This window comes from Enhydra lutris, unplaced genomic scaffold (assembly GCF_002288905.1).
Source record: "Enhydra lutris kenyoni isolate GAN:26980312 unplaced genomic scaffold, ASM228890v2 scaffoldscaffold21, whole genome shotgun sequence".
In the NCBI taxonomy this organism is placed as follows: Eukaryota; Metazoa; Chordata; class Mammalia; order Carnivora; family Mustelidae; genus Enhydra; species Enhydra lutris.
Window position 1 is genome coordinate 36,809,900 of NW_019154105.1, and position 15,172 is coordinate 36,825,071.

Consider the following 15,172-nt stretch of genomic DNA (forward strand, 5'->3'; position numbering starts at 1 on the left):
CTCGCAGCTGCAGAGATGGATATGGTTCTGAGAGCGGCTGCCCAGTGCCGCCCAGCACACTGTCAACAAAGGATGTGGAGATCTCCTGCTTCATCAGTGAGGTCGGGAAATCCAGCAGCTCTGACCCTTGGCCAGCCACCCCTCCCCCCAAGCCTTTTAAATGGAATGTAACGGCCACCCCTCCCCCAAGTCTTTTAAACTGAATTTACTCTTAGATTCATCCACTCTACTGGAGGGGGTCTTGACGCAAATCCTTCTAAATAGAAGCAGTCCTATAGATGCATCATGAAAGAGCCCCGGGCTGCAGACTCAAGTAGGCGATCTGCACGCTTGCTGTGAAATTTAAAGCAAAGCAGAACTCTTTGCCCTGTAAATAGTTTATATCCACAAATACGCATACAAATTTTGGAGATGCGTACTGTATTCACAGCACTAAATTTGTCAGTTCCAGCATCTGGAACAACATCAAGTATTGGCCTCTGTGCTAACATACCCAGCCTTAGAGGTCAGTCCCCTCCGCCCTTTAAAAACTCATAACCAGGGGGGCCTGGCATCTGCCTTCAGCTCAGGTCATGATCCCAGAGTCCTGGGATGGAGTCCCCCAGGGGGAAGCCTGCTTCTCCCTCTGTCCGCCACTCCCCCTGCATGCACAACACTCTGGCACACTAACTCTCTCTCACTGATAAATAAAAATCTTAAAACAAAACAAAACATAGCTTCCGGCTGGTGGGTGCCCCACCGTACCATACACCCTTTGCCACCAGCAAGACTGCACAGTGGAATTAGGATGGGCTCTGGTTCAAATTCTAACTCCACCACCTAGCTCATAAAGCCTTTAACGACTTTTCCTAATGACCACAGCAGGGACTACTAAATCCACTTAGAAATGAATGACACATTAACCTACTACATCTCTTCTCATTTAAAGACATTATTTAAGTCACTTGCATTCTTTTAAGTTTTATCTAAATCTAAGGGCACGAGAATGCTTCACAGGACTTGAAATCGCAGAAGAAAAGTCAAGTCTAATAGGGAGCATCTGCTCCAACGACACTTGATTTATTTGTGTTAAAAAATAATTATAAAGGTATGCTTATGTGTTCAGAATGGTACCTCAAGACTAATCCCATCACTGTGGGAGGGCTAGTTTTTATTGTAGAAGTATTTCAGCTAGTAAGTGAAAAAGGAGTGGTAGAATTAGGGTATCTCCTTTCAAAACTCCTGAACAAGCCATCGCTGGACAGTCAATGACTCTGCAGAAGTCACGTATCACTACCAACAGAACCAAAGTCACTCACTGTCCTTTCGCATGGTGAACAGTACTCTGTTCCCAACCTGGTCTGCTTCTAAAATGACTGATCATACTTTCAGTGGTCGTCATTGAATCCGGAACAAGAGAATGTGAAGGGCATGCAAAGAAAACCGTCCACTCTCGGCTGTTATTAACACAGTCCTTTCTGGGAGGGGCTGGGAAGGGGGACAGCTTTACACACATCTGCGTGCCAATTTTTAAATATATTAATTCCGTAATTAAAATGTTCAGTAAGAACGAGAAAAGGTAAGCTAGATAGAAACCAAATTTAGGAAGAGAATCGAACACAGTAACACAAATCAGGCATCTGTTATTTGCAGGAAAAAAAAAAAAAAAAACCAAACCCTAAACTCTGCAACTACTGTGCCCATCTCTAAAGAGAACACTTTGCTACTGCTACTGACCTTGTCTTTGGGTTTTGGTCTAGAATCAAAGAGGGACTGCCATGTCTCCAAGGTGCCTTCTACACAAGTGAGAATTAATTTACGTACTGAAAGAATTAGAACTTAATGACTTTTGTTACATACAGGCCACTCATCCTCTGGGGACACTGCCATCCTTTGAAAAGGAATGCTCAATAAAACACAAATGCTGGGGCGCCTGGGTGGCTCAGAGGGTTTTAAGCCGCTGCCTTCGGCTCAGGTCATGATCTCGGAGTCCTGGGATCGAGCCCCACATCGGGCTCTCTGCTCAGCAGGGAGCCTGCTTCCTCCTCTCTCTCTGCCTGCCTCTCTGCCTGCTTGTGATCTCTCTGTCAAATAAATAAATAAAAATCTTAAAAAAAAAAAAAAAAAAAACCACAAACGCTGTCGGAAATCTATTACACGACACTGCGTGCAGTCTTAAGTGGAGCCAGCAGGTGGCGCACTACAACAGGTATTAGAGGCTAAGGAAGCAAGCAGTAAATTTGAGTTTGCCAACCTCAGGGTCTTTAAACCTAGTGGATTTTAAGCAAGCCTAGGAATTCTGTTAACCGTTTTATGGGGCTATCACAGAGATGAGGAGGCCCCAAATGTTTGCAAACAACTATCTTCCAATCATTAATACATTTACATCTTAGCTGTACTGAACTTGCCAGAATAATTTTCCATAACTGGAACAAATACCTTCTCTGTGTTCTTTTACTGGGAAGGGTGATACGACCGAGTTTTTCCTCCAAAAGGAAGACACACTTCCCTTCACTCTCTCGACTTACACTTCTGACTTTTCAGAAGTCAAAATATGGGTCAGATTTTTTTTTTTTGCCACAGTGCAAAAACCGTGGGATTTAGGTATTTAAAAGCTTTGGTGAATCATTTACATGAAGTTTCAAAAGCAATACAGTTCTGTGTCACAATCACATTATCCACCGTAAGGCCTACTCAACAGTCTCTTTATGAGGGTACAAACCTCCTTTGAAAAGTAGCTTGTCTTGAAGCGACAGCAAGTTTTATTATAGAAACAATCTTATAAATGACTGTCCCTTCCTTAGAACACACACACACACAAAGAATGTGTCTGAAGTGAACTTTGTGATACAGCAGGATTTGCTTCTGCCATTCTCCCTTCCTGGGCACTTTCCATCTCTCTCCTCAGATCCTCAAGGGGTCCCTGCATTTTCCTTCCCCAACCCAGCCCGAATCCTCATCCTCAGACTCCAAAGGACCTGCCACCCTCGGAGCAAGCTCGGTCTCCCAGCTGACCTCAGCAAGGTGCGAGGAGAGAAACAGTATGATGACCAAAGCAAGACACGATCTGCAAGCGCCCTCAATTTTCCCAAGGGTTTAGATGTTAACAGAGGAAGTGCACTGCCTTCCCCCACTCTTTACTCCCCAAAGGAACTGCAGCAGGAGAACAGAAAAACTTAAAAAAAAAAAAATAATAATAATAATCGTGTGTGTGTGTGTGTGTGCGCGCGCGCGCGTGTATTTTCATGGGTCCAGAGAAGGACCAGGGATAGGGCAAGCAGGCCACATCCCTGCAACCGAACTGCGTTTCAAAAGAAACACTTCTTTCTCCACTTCTTTACGAGCTCCCGAAGAGTCAAGTATTTCATGGCAGCTGGCCTGGCCAGAAATTCAGGGAGCCAGGCAACAGATGTGGGGGTGGGGTAGGGGGTGGGGGAAGCATGTTTAGGCTGGGGGCTCCTGTCAGAACAGCCAGATGCCAGCCTCTATCTGGAAGTGAGCCCCAGTTTTCCCATCACGGAAGGATTTTTCACCTTACCTTCGTCTCTTAGCATTGGTTTGAGAGGAGAAAAATGTCACGCAGTAGTTCTAAATCTTTGCCCCCTCACAAATCAGATTAGCCATTTTGCACAAAAATGTTTTGTAAATGGGCAAGAAGTTAATTATTTAGTTTTACGTTAAATATAAGGATCCGGCGAGCAAACAGCCCGCCCTCTCTCCTCTCTCTGCTAACAAGCCACCCAATTTTACTTTCTGCCTCCACCCATCTGCTCCACCCTGTGGAGAGCCGCCAAGGCGAGTCCAACTTGTCCAAACAGGACATGGCTTCAGATAAGACTCTGTCCACACCCTGTACTTCGGAAAAGACCAAGTGAGGCAATTGATTTTGCATGTAAATAGGGACAGGTGCAAAGGTAACCACCAGGTAAATCCCTACACAGTTGCAGACCAGAGAGGCCCAGGGCTCAGCAGGGGTGGGGGGCGGGGAAACCCAAACCCAAACCCTTCAGGTAAACTCTCACGTTCAATGCCGGCCAGCTAGTGGCATTCTGCACTTTTTCTTTAAAGAAAAATGTTCGCAAATACAAATCATTTTGCCTCCTAAGTTTACACACTTGTTTTCCTTCTTTAGGCTCTCTGACGTTCTGGTGTTTTAGTTTTAAGGGCTACCAACCCAAGAACCCAAGATCAACTGGAAAAAAAAAAAAAAAACAACAAAAACCTACGCCCATACTGTGTAATAATCCTGCTGTGTACATATCCTACAAGGCTGGCCACAGCCCTCAGGATTCTCTTCGGAGGAGCGTTATATAATCAAATCCAGAAGGGCTGCGTGAGGCCACAGGGCCTAGTCCGCCTCGGGGCTAGGGCCCTATCACTGGAGACCCGCCCGGTTCGACCCCAAGGGGCCTCCGCCCATGGGCCCCACCCTGGAGGGAGTGGGAGGCAGGGAGGGACGTGGAATTGGCTCCGGTCAGCAGCCAGTTCCTGGAAATTCCGGCCCGAGCAGGGATGGCTGGAACCTTAAAAATAACCAGAAAGAATCGTTAGGGTGGTGGTGGTCACTCCCCTGGCTCCTGAGGATTCTCCGCGAGAAGTTTAGACCTCACAGCACCACCAGACCTCCCGGTATAAAAACATCAGCTAACACCGCCCCCTCCCTTCAAAAGCACACAAAAGGGAAAGAGGAAAGCATTTCGAGCCCCAGCTATGGGAGAGAATTCATTCAACATGTCCCCAACCCAAATCCTCCTTCTCCTTCCCTGCACCTACCTCGTAAAGCCTGCCCCCCTCTCAGTCCCCACTTGCCTTACTTTTGGTCCTTCACCATGGAAACCTAGAGGTCATCTCTCAAGTCTTCCTCCCCAACTTTTCTTTCCATTCCTGCTACTGTCACTGGGGGCCAGGCCCTCAGTGCCCCCCGTCCGACTGTGTGACTGGGTTCTGCCCTCAGCCCCCTTGGTCCCTCCAATTCATCCTGAACTCCTGGCCACTGACATGGCTCCAAGCCCTCTTCTCCTCTGTCTTGCTCAAGCTCACAAGCCTTCCTCCACAGGGATCCCCAGGGCTTGCAGAACGTGTTCAACTGCCCATGCTCTGCACCCCGTTTCCAACCGGGTGATACCCCCCCCCCCCCCCCCCCCCCCCCCCCCCCCCCCCCCCCCGCCCCGCTCCCCCCCAGCTCACAGGGCCCTTTGCGCTGGCTGCCCCATTCCCCCCACCCCCATGCCTTTGTTCAATTTTGGCCCTGATGCTGGGCAACCAGCGTGGAATGCCCCATCCCCTTCCGGCTTATCTAAATCCTCCTAATTCTTCAAAGACCAGCTCAAGGCCCTCTCTGCCCTGTGCAGCCTGCTGATTGTGCCTGGGCTGATCCCAGGCCACCGTTCTCACCTAGACGGGCAGGGCCCTGGAGAGGGTTTGTCTCTCCTAGATGGGCAGGGCCCTGGAGAGGGTTTGTCTCGAGACCACCAACCGGACTGGGAGCACCAGTAGGACGCAAGCGCCTTCTGTTTCCTTAGGGGAGCGGAGCAGGCCCCCTCCTAGCTCCCCCAAGGACAGCCCTGCTTACTAGATGATGTTTTCTGGCACGCAGGAGGGGCTCCAAGAGCTCGCAGCCCATCCTAGGACCGCCGGAGTCTCTCCTTTTCCTTCTACCTCTGAAGACACTTGAAATCTTCCCTAAACAAGTAATTTGGATGAGGAGGCCTAACCTGAAACTTGTTAAACTAAACTTCCTTAAAAAAAAGTTACTGCTCCTAACCTTAACCTTGCCTGTTAAGGGTCCTCCAGAGACCTTGTGAGTATCATCCTCCAAGAATTTTGTATTTGCTACCCAGAGATCTTCTGAACAAATCTAGTGTCAAGCTCTCACCCTGTTTTAAAACCTAGGAGGAGGAGGGGGGGGCAGAATAAAAGAGCGAAAGAGGAGGAAGTTTTGCATGAGAAAAGAGTGTGCAACGGTAGGTATTCTTGTTTTAAGGACACGGGTACTGACCCAGGAAAGCAAGGGTCTAAGTGATGTCACAGGTTTTCTGCTGATTGTCACCACCTTCATGACCCAGGTGCCGTTCTTCACGTGGACCTGAATGCCTATCAGGTGCGTGGACACTACTTTCCTATTACTTAGGAGAACTACGGAACAGAGAGGTAAAGCAATCTGCCCAAGATCACACAGCTAGCTGCTCAGCTGGACAGCCGGGTTTTTGAACCTGAAGTAGGAGGACTTCGAAACTGGTGGACCCGGCGCCCTCCTCTACTCCCTTCCCAGCCAGAGGACAACATTACACCACAAGTGGCCATAGTGGGCGGACGCTTCTGCAAACACATCTGTCCACAGGGGACGCGGAAGGCAGGGACACAGTATTTACAGTGGCGGCAACTTCACCTCCTCCCAACTGGCCCCCGCTGCCTACCCTGTCTCTGGGTGTGCAGGCTTGGACGCGAGATCAAAAGACACATTCTGAAGGCCCCAAATTAGGCTATTATTCTTCCCAGCCAATGTACCTGTGACTGGTCCATAAAACTGCTCAGAAAAAGCCTGGCAGCTCTAACCAAGTCAATACGGAAATCCTCCTAGTAACTGTACGAAGGTGGAAGGGTCAGGTCCTCATCCCCATTTTAGAAATGAGGAAATGGAGGAACAGAGGTGAAATGACTTGCCCAAATTCACAGGGCTGGTTGGAGCTGCGGCCAAGAACAGAAACGTGTCTCCCCGCGGACCCAGGGCTCGCGCTCTGCTCGGTGCTGTGGCCAAGTCCTCTCAAACTGGGATCAGTCCCCGGGTACAGAGGGGATAGGACGGGTACCATGCCTGCTGGTCCGTGTTAGGCAGTGCCCTGGGGAGGTTCCGGAGGGTCATTAAGATTTCCAAATGCCTTTTCAGGTTGATCACCCGGGACCTACTCCATCCCGGGGCCTAACTAGTAATAATGACTGCACATGATTTGAGATTAGCTCTAATGAGTAGGTGCTCAATAAATACTTGGGAGATGAATAAATGATTGGACGTCAAACTACCCTTCTTACACGTGAGGATAAAAAGCAGGGCAAGGGCCTCACAAGGATTGTGCAGCAGGTGTCACACAAGGAAACCCTGCCCAGAGGCCGGTGAAGCTAGCCTGAGAACCATCTTCTAAAACCCAAAACACAAAGGAAGTGTGAACGCTTTGGGAGGCTCGGGAGAGAAAAACTCCTTGTTCGGAGGACGGAGCGGAACAGGAACTTGAACTTGCTAAGGAAAGTAGTTTTGGGGCACAAGGCTTTGGAAGGTATCAGGGTATAAAAGCGCAAGAAGAGATAAAGGAGTGGATTTCAGTGATTGAACTCGAGCACGGTAGTTAGCAGACAGAAGGTGTACAGGCCAGAGGAGAAAAAACCCACAGTTCATTCACAGGTCGCTCTCCAGGGTAGAATGCGCTGACCTCAATGTCCACTTGGTCTCTTATGTCTAGCTTTGGCAAAACTCCACTGATCCGGACTGAGACTAGCCCCAGGCCATCCCTGGAGATCGCCAGGCCTTCCAGTCACCGCCAACCACCTCAAGCAGGTTCCAGGCTAAGCTGGGCTCTCTTCAGTATCCTCTGGTCAGGGGACTGACTGCCTCAGGAAGCACCCCCTTCCTAAGAGTCAGGGTAGGGGCTAGACCCAGCTTTGATCAGAATGCATGCGAATAAGGGCCGCTTAACTTGCCACGTTTGGTCTCCAGCTCCCCTTAATAACTGGATGGAGGCAATGATAATGTATTCAGCCGGCCAACACAATGGAAGGAGTTTCAAAAAGCTCCACGAACCTGTTCTGCTAGAAAATGAACTTGACTACTAAAAACCCTGACTAGGCATACAAAATATACTAATTTTAATTTTTTTTTAATGTTTCATTGAACTACGGTGACATTCTAGAAAAAGTACAGATCCAATTAAAAGGGTATTTTTGCTTTGGGAGAAAACAGTCCTAGTTCTGGTGCAGAACTGTGTCTACAGCACTGTGTCTCTTTCTCATTACTACCAAATTTCAAGGAAGGAGAGCTAATGGGGGGAAACACAGGGCTGCCTCCTTTAGACAATGCTCTCCCTTATCAGGGCAGACTGCTGTCTGGTTTCCTGTCTCAAACTCTGGCTTACTGCTTCGGATGAGAACCAGGGTCCAAGAAAGGGACAGATGAGGCTTGAAAATGAGAATACCAAAAACCACCACAATCCTCTTGTAACTCTCTCCGAGATGAATTCAGACTAGAACATTACACATTACCAAACCAGAGTATCAAGTGCTTTATGAATCTAGGTTTTTTTTTTTTTTGAAGTTAGAACCAATGACTGCGAAGCATTACAGAAAGAAACCCAATTTCCAGAATAATGTAATTCCTAGTCTTTCAAGGATAAGATTGCTTATATTTATTTAGTTTTTTTTCTTAAACACAACTGGTATGAAAAAAAGTAAGAAATACCACCTAAGAAAGCTGTTCACTGTAGCAGAAAGGTTGACTTGGAAATATTAAGACAAGTATGTAAAGGGGGAGGGGAGAAATAAAATGGGATTAAGTTAGGAATAATAATTTACATAGTCAAGAGATGAAACAATTATTCCCATTTTTTTTCCTTTTATAATTTTAGTAATTATCAGACTGGTATAATTTTTCCAAATTGTTCAGCTTAGCTTTTAAAGGTTTGAAGTTTTTCTTTTTTCCTGATAAAATACATAAGACCCTGACATGTATTAGCCTACCTCCCTCTCCCCCCAAATGGGGAGGAAAGGTAACTTGGAATAAGCTAAACAAAGATTCTGTCTACAAAAGCTAGTAGGATTGTTAACAGCTTTGGAACTAAAACTGAGAAAGTTGCTTCAAATTTGGGTTACTTACAAATTTTAGTTTAAAGGTCCCCTGCGCTGTAAGTCAGCTTAGTATTTCAAGTTTGCTTCTCCCAAAGGAGAAAGAACAAATCCTATTGAAACTTCCAAGAGGCCCATCTTTTTGCAAAGGTTATCAGTAACCTTCTATTTGATTCTAGTAATTTTCTTAATATCATACTATGTACTTCCCTTTACCCATAAAGAATGTGGTGGAATGTGAAGTTAAAAACCAAAGTACTATTATCATCAATTTTGGGGAGGAGAGGGTCTGATTTGCTGCCGTGGCAACTCTGAATTAATTCCATTAGAGAACACTGTAGATAATTCCTTTGGATTTTAACAAAAATCCAAAAATAAGTTTAAAAAGAAACTTGCCAGAAGTTTCTTGTCCAACTTATTTCTTTAAAAACTTAGTTTCTGAAGAACCAAATAGTTAACCTAGAAATGTTAGCCCACAACTGAGAGAATATACCCTCCCCGCAAAAATGGGGATTATGAAAAAGTTGGTGTTGTAAGACAATAAAAACAAGAGAAGTCTCCTTCTGTTTTCAGAATATAAGATTAAAATTTTCCAGACTGTCATTAAAATGAATTTCTTATTTCCAGTTCTCCTTTTCTTGGGGCTTTTTATTCTTAGAACAGGTCAGAAATCAGATGCAGAATACAGCGTGGTCCTTAGGAAAATTATCCTAGCACTCCCATCTTTGTCTTTAAAATAGATGACCCTGGGGCTGATTCCCTCAAATGTAGCTTATGTTTCTAGCTTCTATACTTTTCCTAAATAAAGATCTCTTCCTTAAAAACCTAGGCGAGATTTTCCAATCAGCCCAGTGGGCCAGGAATGCTTCAACTCTCCCTCCATTCAGTGGGGCCTCCTGTCTGGAGCTCCACTGCGACTGGGGAACAAGGGTGTGGCCAAGGGTGGGCCACAGCCTGCAGATAATGCTAGGTCTGGGTGACTGTAAGGTGGCAATCCTCCAAAATCCTCCAAAAATGACAGCTTCAGGGCCAAATGCCTATCTCCAAACAAACACCCTGCCCACCTCGACACAAGAATGGAAAACCATCAATATGCAACCTCCGTTTAGCCTTCTGGCCAACCTCACGCGCATTTCTCAGAGTCACACTTTGGCGATGATGAATTTAAGAAGGTGCAAGTATTTATTCACTCACAGAAACACACTGGAGCAAAGGGTATATGTAAAAAGGTTAACTGACTCCTCGTTATGACATAACACAGGCCTCTTAGGCAATCACAAGTGTGTAGAGACAGGATAACTCCCTGGGTGGAGATCGGGAGTTTAGGGGCAGGGACCACGGCCTGGTCCCGGCTACTGATCAACCAGAAAACAGCCTGAAACAGGAAAGAGCACACATATGCCACTTGGAATGTATGACGCAAACCCCAGCCTTGAAACAAAGAACAGGAAACAGCTCTGCTGGCTGTGCTGGAGAGCGAGCAGAGAAACATTGAGCCGGCCCTCCCTGACCCTATATTCATGAGCAGCTGGAGTTTTTTAAGACAACAGGGGGGTGGAGGTGTTTGTTCCATGGGTGTGAATAATAACACCAGCTTTATACTGGGGACCTGCCCTATTTACAAATAGGAGCTTCCACATACAGTAAACACCGTAAGTGAACATGTAATTTTATCACATGCAGGCAGCAGAGACCCTTCCTAATTAACACCAGCCTCCTTTCCCATTTCTTTTGTCTCTTTCTCCCCCATCCCAATGGCTGGTCTCTAGCCTCGATCAGATTGGGGGTTAGGGTAATGATCACTGCTCAGCCTCAGCATCCTGAGAAGGCAGAGAAAGCTTTGGTAAGAATTCAGAGGACACTGGGTTAGTCCATATAACCGACAACTGGACCAGTTCCGTGTGTCCCTTCACTATACAAAACTATATTCCTAGACACAGAGTGTGGGTCACCTAGAGTCGCCCCCACAATTTCACCATCTTTTTCAACTGCATAGTTAGAAACCTATCCGCACCCAGCTGCACATCTGTTCTCCCTGTCCACACATCTAAAGAAATTCACCTTTGGAGAATGTCACTCTGTTCCTGACATTTCATTTAACCCAAGAGTGTCATACAATCTGGAGACCAGAATATCAATTTTTACAAGATATCTGAAAACATCTATTTTCCCTTAAGTATATTTAAGGTAGTAAAAACCATTCATAGTCTTCCCCCCCATTAGGTCTCTTTTTTTGGTTAGTTGGTCAGGATTGTTCAACTCGGGTTTCCACGATCAGAGATTGAACAAAATGTGTGTAGACAAAACTACAGGTAAAAAAAAAAAAAAAAAAAAAAGGCATTACTGTGCCCATAGCAACCAGAAAATTGGGTTTTAATTTAGAAACTTTGCAGTGAAAAAAACAATAGCATGTTTTATATCTGACAAGATTTTGTGGTCTTAGCAGTTACTTTTCTTTGTTGCTATAAGATTTTTATACCTGCATTCCCCTTCATGAAAGCCAAGTGTTCCTTGAAGTGTATCTTTATTGAACTTAAATAGTACATTGAGCTCTTTTTCTTCTAATACTTCGGATGCAAACCCCACTGACTGGAAAACTGGAGACAGTTTCCCTAGAGAGTTGAAATTCACCAAACATCTCATTTCAGGTCTCTGTTAATGAGTTAAGGTCAACATATTCCATGCTTGGAGCCAGAAGAAACTCATCTGTCCGTTCTTTCTAACACTAACTCTCAACATTTTGGAGATGTTAATATTATCAGATTGGTTTTCCCCTAAAAGCAAGTCTTTCCTCCAGTGGCAGATTATCATCCAGATGGATTTCTTATAAAAATGCTGCTCAAATTCATACAGAAAGCACTATAAAAAAAAAGGTGCAAAATTGCTCAGTGGAAAAACCTATAATGAACAACTGTCTATTCTACTCCATTTTGCTAATAATTATACACTAAATGTAAATGAAGTCAGAATACCACTACATACTTCTCCTCAAATACCAGACTCTTGTGAGAATATAACTGATATATTTAAAGTATCCTGGGTGGTATTAGTGGAAAAATGCATTGAGCTAATAAAAAATTCAGTGCAAAATGTTTATTTTAGTGCAATACAGGGTGAGCAATGTCCAGTTTCCGTTTCACCTGACTTCTTAAAAATAAGTCCAGCTCACACAGATTCTCCATCTATTATCACTGTATACAGCTGTGAAATGTAACGAGGAAGATTCTCCCTGGTATCTGCCAAAGTGGATATGACAATTCCAAGTATTATCTGCCATCTCCAAGAAAGCCACTCTGAAATGCATTAAGTCCCAAGGGTCCAGGTCCAGGGGTCAGTCTCTTAAGTCCCCAAACGGCTCGAGTCCCTAACGCTGCAGACACTTGCCGAAGGCGATCTCCGCCTCCAGCCTCGCTGCAATTCTTGCTCCAGGCACTGCGGCAGGTTCTCGGTGTGCCCTGAGGAGGACTCTCCAAACCCGGCCAGCTCTTTTCTCCTGCCCCTGAGGATCCAGACGCCCTGGCAGCTCCTGGGCTCCAGGAGCGAGGATGGGATGCTGCCTTCAGTCCCAACGGCCCCAAGTTTCTTCCCAGAGGGCCCGGGAGGCTGCTCCAAGTTTGCTCCGGCGGGCGAGCGGTCGCGCGCCCCGTCCGAAGAGGGGGGCGGCGGGGGGCGGAGAGGGGAGGGCGCGGGAGCGGGGGGTGGGGGACCCGGAGGGGGAGGAGCAGGAGTGCGCGGCCTCCTCGCTACCTTTCTCCAAACAACGTTGCCACACGCGGAGAGCACTGAGATTTCTGGGGCTCTGGAGGGAATCGCGAGCGGGCGGGAGGGCGGGCGGCAGCCGTGGGACCACACAGGTGAGCCCCCGCCCGCGGCCTCTCCCGGGCCGCGGCGGGTGCCGCGGGTCTCGGTCCCCCGCACCGCGGGATCCGCACGGTGGCTTCCCCGAATCCCACACTTTCAACCGCCGAACCCGGGGTTCCCCCCTCCCCGTCGCCTCCCCTTCCGCCCCCACCCCCGGCTTCCAAGAGCTGTTGCACTTTCCCAAGCCCATAGGCGCCCCCACCCCCGCGCTGCACCCCCCGGCCCATTAACTGCGCGACCCCCCTCCGGGATAAAAAGAAATGAGACTGGACGAGTCAAAAAGGGCGACAGCAGGAGTCGGGGCGAGGGAAGGTGAGGGAAAGGGACTTACTTTTCGAGGCGCGGTGCTGAGCGCTGCAGACGAGAAATAAAGGCCCGGCTCCGAGCCGCCTTGAACCCCGCGAATGCAGTAATGTCAGCGCGCCAGCCGGGGCGGCGGTGGCGGTGGCGGCGCAGGGCACGGGGACAGGAACGGGGACGGGCGCGCGTGCGGCGGGCGCTCGCGCTGCGCTCCGGCTCGGGCCCCGGCTCCGCGCGGCTCCGCTCCTGGCTCCCCTCTGGCTCCTGGCACCAACTCCGGGCAGTCACATGACGCCGGCGCCGCTCGCTCTGCGAGCCTCCCGGGGCTGGCGGGGTAAGTAGAGGCTGGGACCCGGGGTGGGAGGGTCAGGGAGGGGAGAGGGAGCCGCCGCGGCCGCCCGGGCTGGGCGGGTCCCCACCCACTTGGGTGGAGGCAGCCGCCGGAGGGGTCGGCCGAGTCACTCGCGCAAACACGCACCCCGCCCTGCGCCCTTCCCCCGCCACCCCCGCCTCCCGCGCCGCCTCCGCCCCGCCCCGCCCAGTCACCCGGGGACGGCCTGACAGACACTCATTATTCCCCGGAGCCGGGCGCCGCCCCGCCGGCCCAACCTGTCCGGCAAGGCGCTGGGCGGCCGAGGGGCTGGGCGTGCGCCGCGCGGCCCCCGCCCCGGAGCCTCCGCCCTTCGCCCTCCGCCCCCCCACCCCCCGCCCTGCCCGTCCCGGCCCCGCGCACCCGCCCCAGCTCCGGGGTCCCCGCCCGCGCCCCCTCCCTGTACCCCCGGTCCCCTCCAGTCCCCCGCCCGCTTGGGACCCGCCGCCGCGCCGCCGCCCCAGCCCGGGGGGAAGGAAGGGCGGCGCTGCCCGCTCCGGGCGTCACAGGGCTGCAGCCCGCTGCGCCGCTTCCAAAACACACAGCCCGGCGCGCGGGCCGGCCGAGGCGGGGGACCCGGGCGGCCGGGCCATCAATCAGCCGGCTCCCGCGGGAAGGGCGGCCCCGGGCGCGGCGGGAAGGGCTGGGCCCCGCGGCCAGCGCGGCCCCTCCTGGGCCGAGTGCGTGCAACTCTCTTAAAGAAAAAGCAGGAAAAGGCAGAGGCGGTGAAAGAGCGGGAGGACCGGGGCGGATTCGGGGCAGAAGAGCGGCGGGAAAGGGGAGGGCAGTGGGGAGGACTTAAACCCTAAAACGCTCCCGAGTTTCCAAGGTCATTCGAAGCAGTGTTAAGAGCGATCTTCCTTTGTGCCCGGGACGCTGGGTCCCCTCGTCGCCCTCCCCGCGGAGGGGCGGCCCGGGTTGGGCGTGGGGGGCGCTTCCCCGCCGTCCCCTCCCCCGCTCCGGGCTTCTTTGAAGGTCCTGGGACCCCCGGAGGCAAACTTCCCACGGGCCGGGCCTGCCACTGGAGCGAAAAGGCAACTGGTAGCAGCGGCATTTGCTCAGCCGGGCCTGCCTGAAAAGTTGGCAAACTTCGGTCGGGCTCCTCCTGCCCGGAGGGAGGACTTCGGGCCAGCAGAGCGCTCGGCCCGGCGACCTCTTTTTTTTTTTTTTTTTTTTTTTTTTTTTTTTTTTTTTGTCGCTTCCCCGGGACCGAGCGCGAGCGTGCTCGGTGCGGGGCGGCGGAAACGCGCTTGCGGTCCTAGCCAGGCCCCTGGGAGAACTTGGTATAGCATAGCCCCCGAGTTTAATGCTTTTTTGAATTTCTTTTAAACAGTATTAATGTAATAGAGAATGTAATAAAAAGAACAAAGGACAAATTGGTTCAATTGTTTTAGTCCTGCGTAATGTTTAAAAACGCCCTGCTTCAGTGTATGGCTTGTTATTGCTTCAAGATGTTTTAAAGGCCCTTTAAGTTCACCATTCTCACTTTGATGCCTCATCCAGGCATGGTACTACTTAAAACCGAGATATACAGTATATACCGAGCCCCATCATGTAGCTACGCAGTATTATAAAATTAGTACCGGGTAACCTCAAGTAGTGAAATTACACGTTATAAAAAAAATGCCCATAACATAAAAGACCACGTGGAGAACAGCCAGCTCTGACACTGGTTCCTGTGCCATCTCTCTGTTCCATAAGATTAAGCTTTAAATGTAAAAGGGATGAGAAGTTTCTGTTAACGAGAAAAGGACAGATGCAGGAAAATAAGTTGGATTTGTGTCAATTACTAATTGCAATTCATTGATCACTGACTTCAAATGTTTCATTGGA

The 15,172-nt window shown here is 49.5% G+C and overlaps 1 protein-coding gene across 1 annotated transcript in view; it reads right to left on the minus strand.

The window, feature by feature from the left end:
* The window catches only part of LOC111148992 (Kruppel like factor 3), a 33,493-nt gene extending 20,294 nt beyond the window's left edge, over nt 1-13,199 (minus strand). Inside the window, exon 1 of the mRNA XM_022505857.1 lies at nt 13,001-13,199. The gene's annotated coding sequence lies outside the window, so the exon portion shown is untranslated. The remainder of the gene's footprint in view (nt 1-13,000) is intronic.
* Between the last annotated feature and the right edge of the window lie 1,973 nt (nt 13,200-15,172).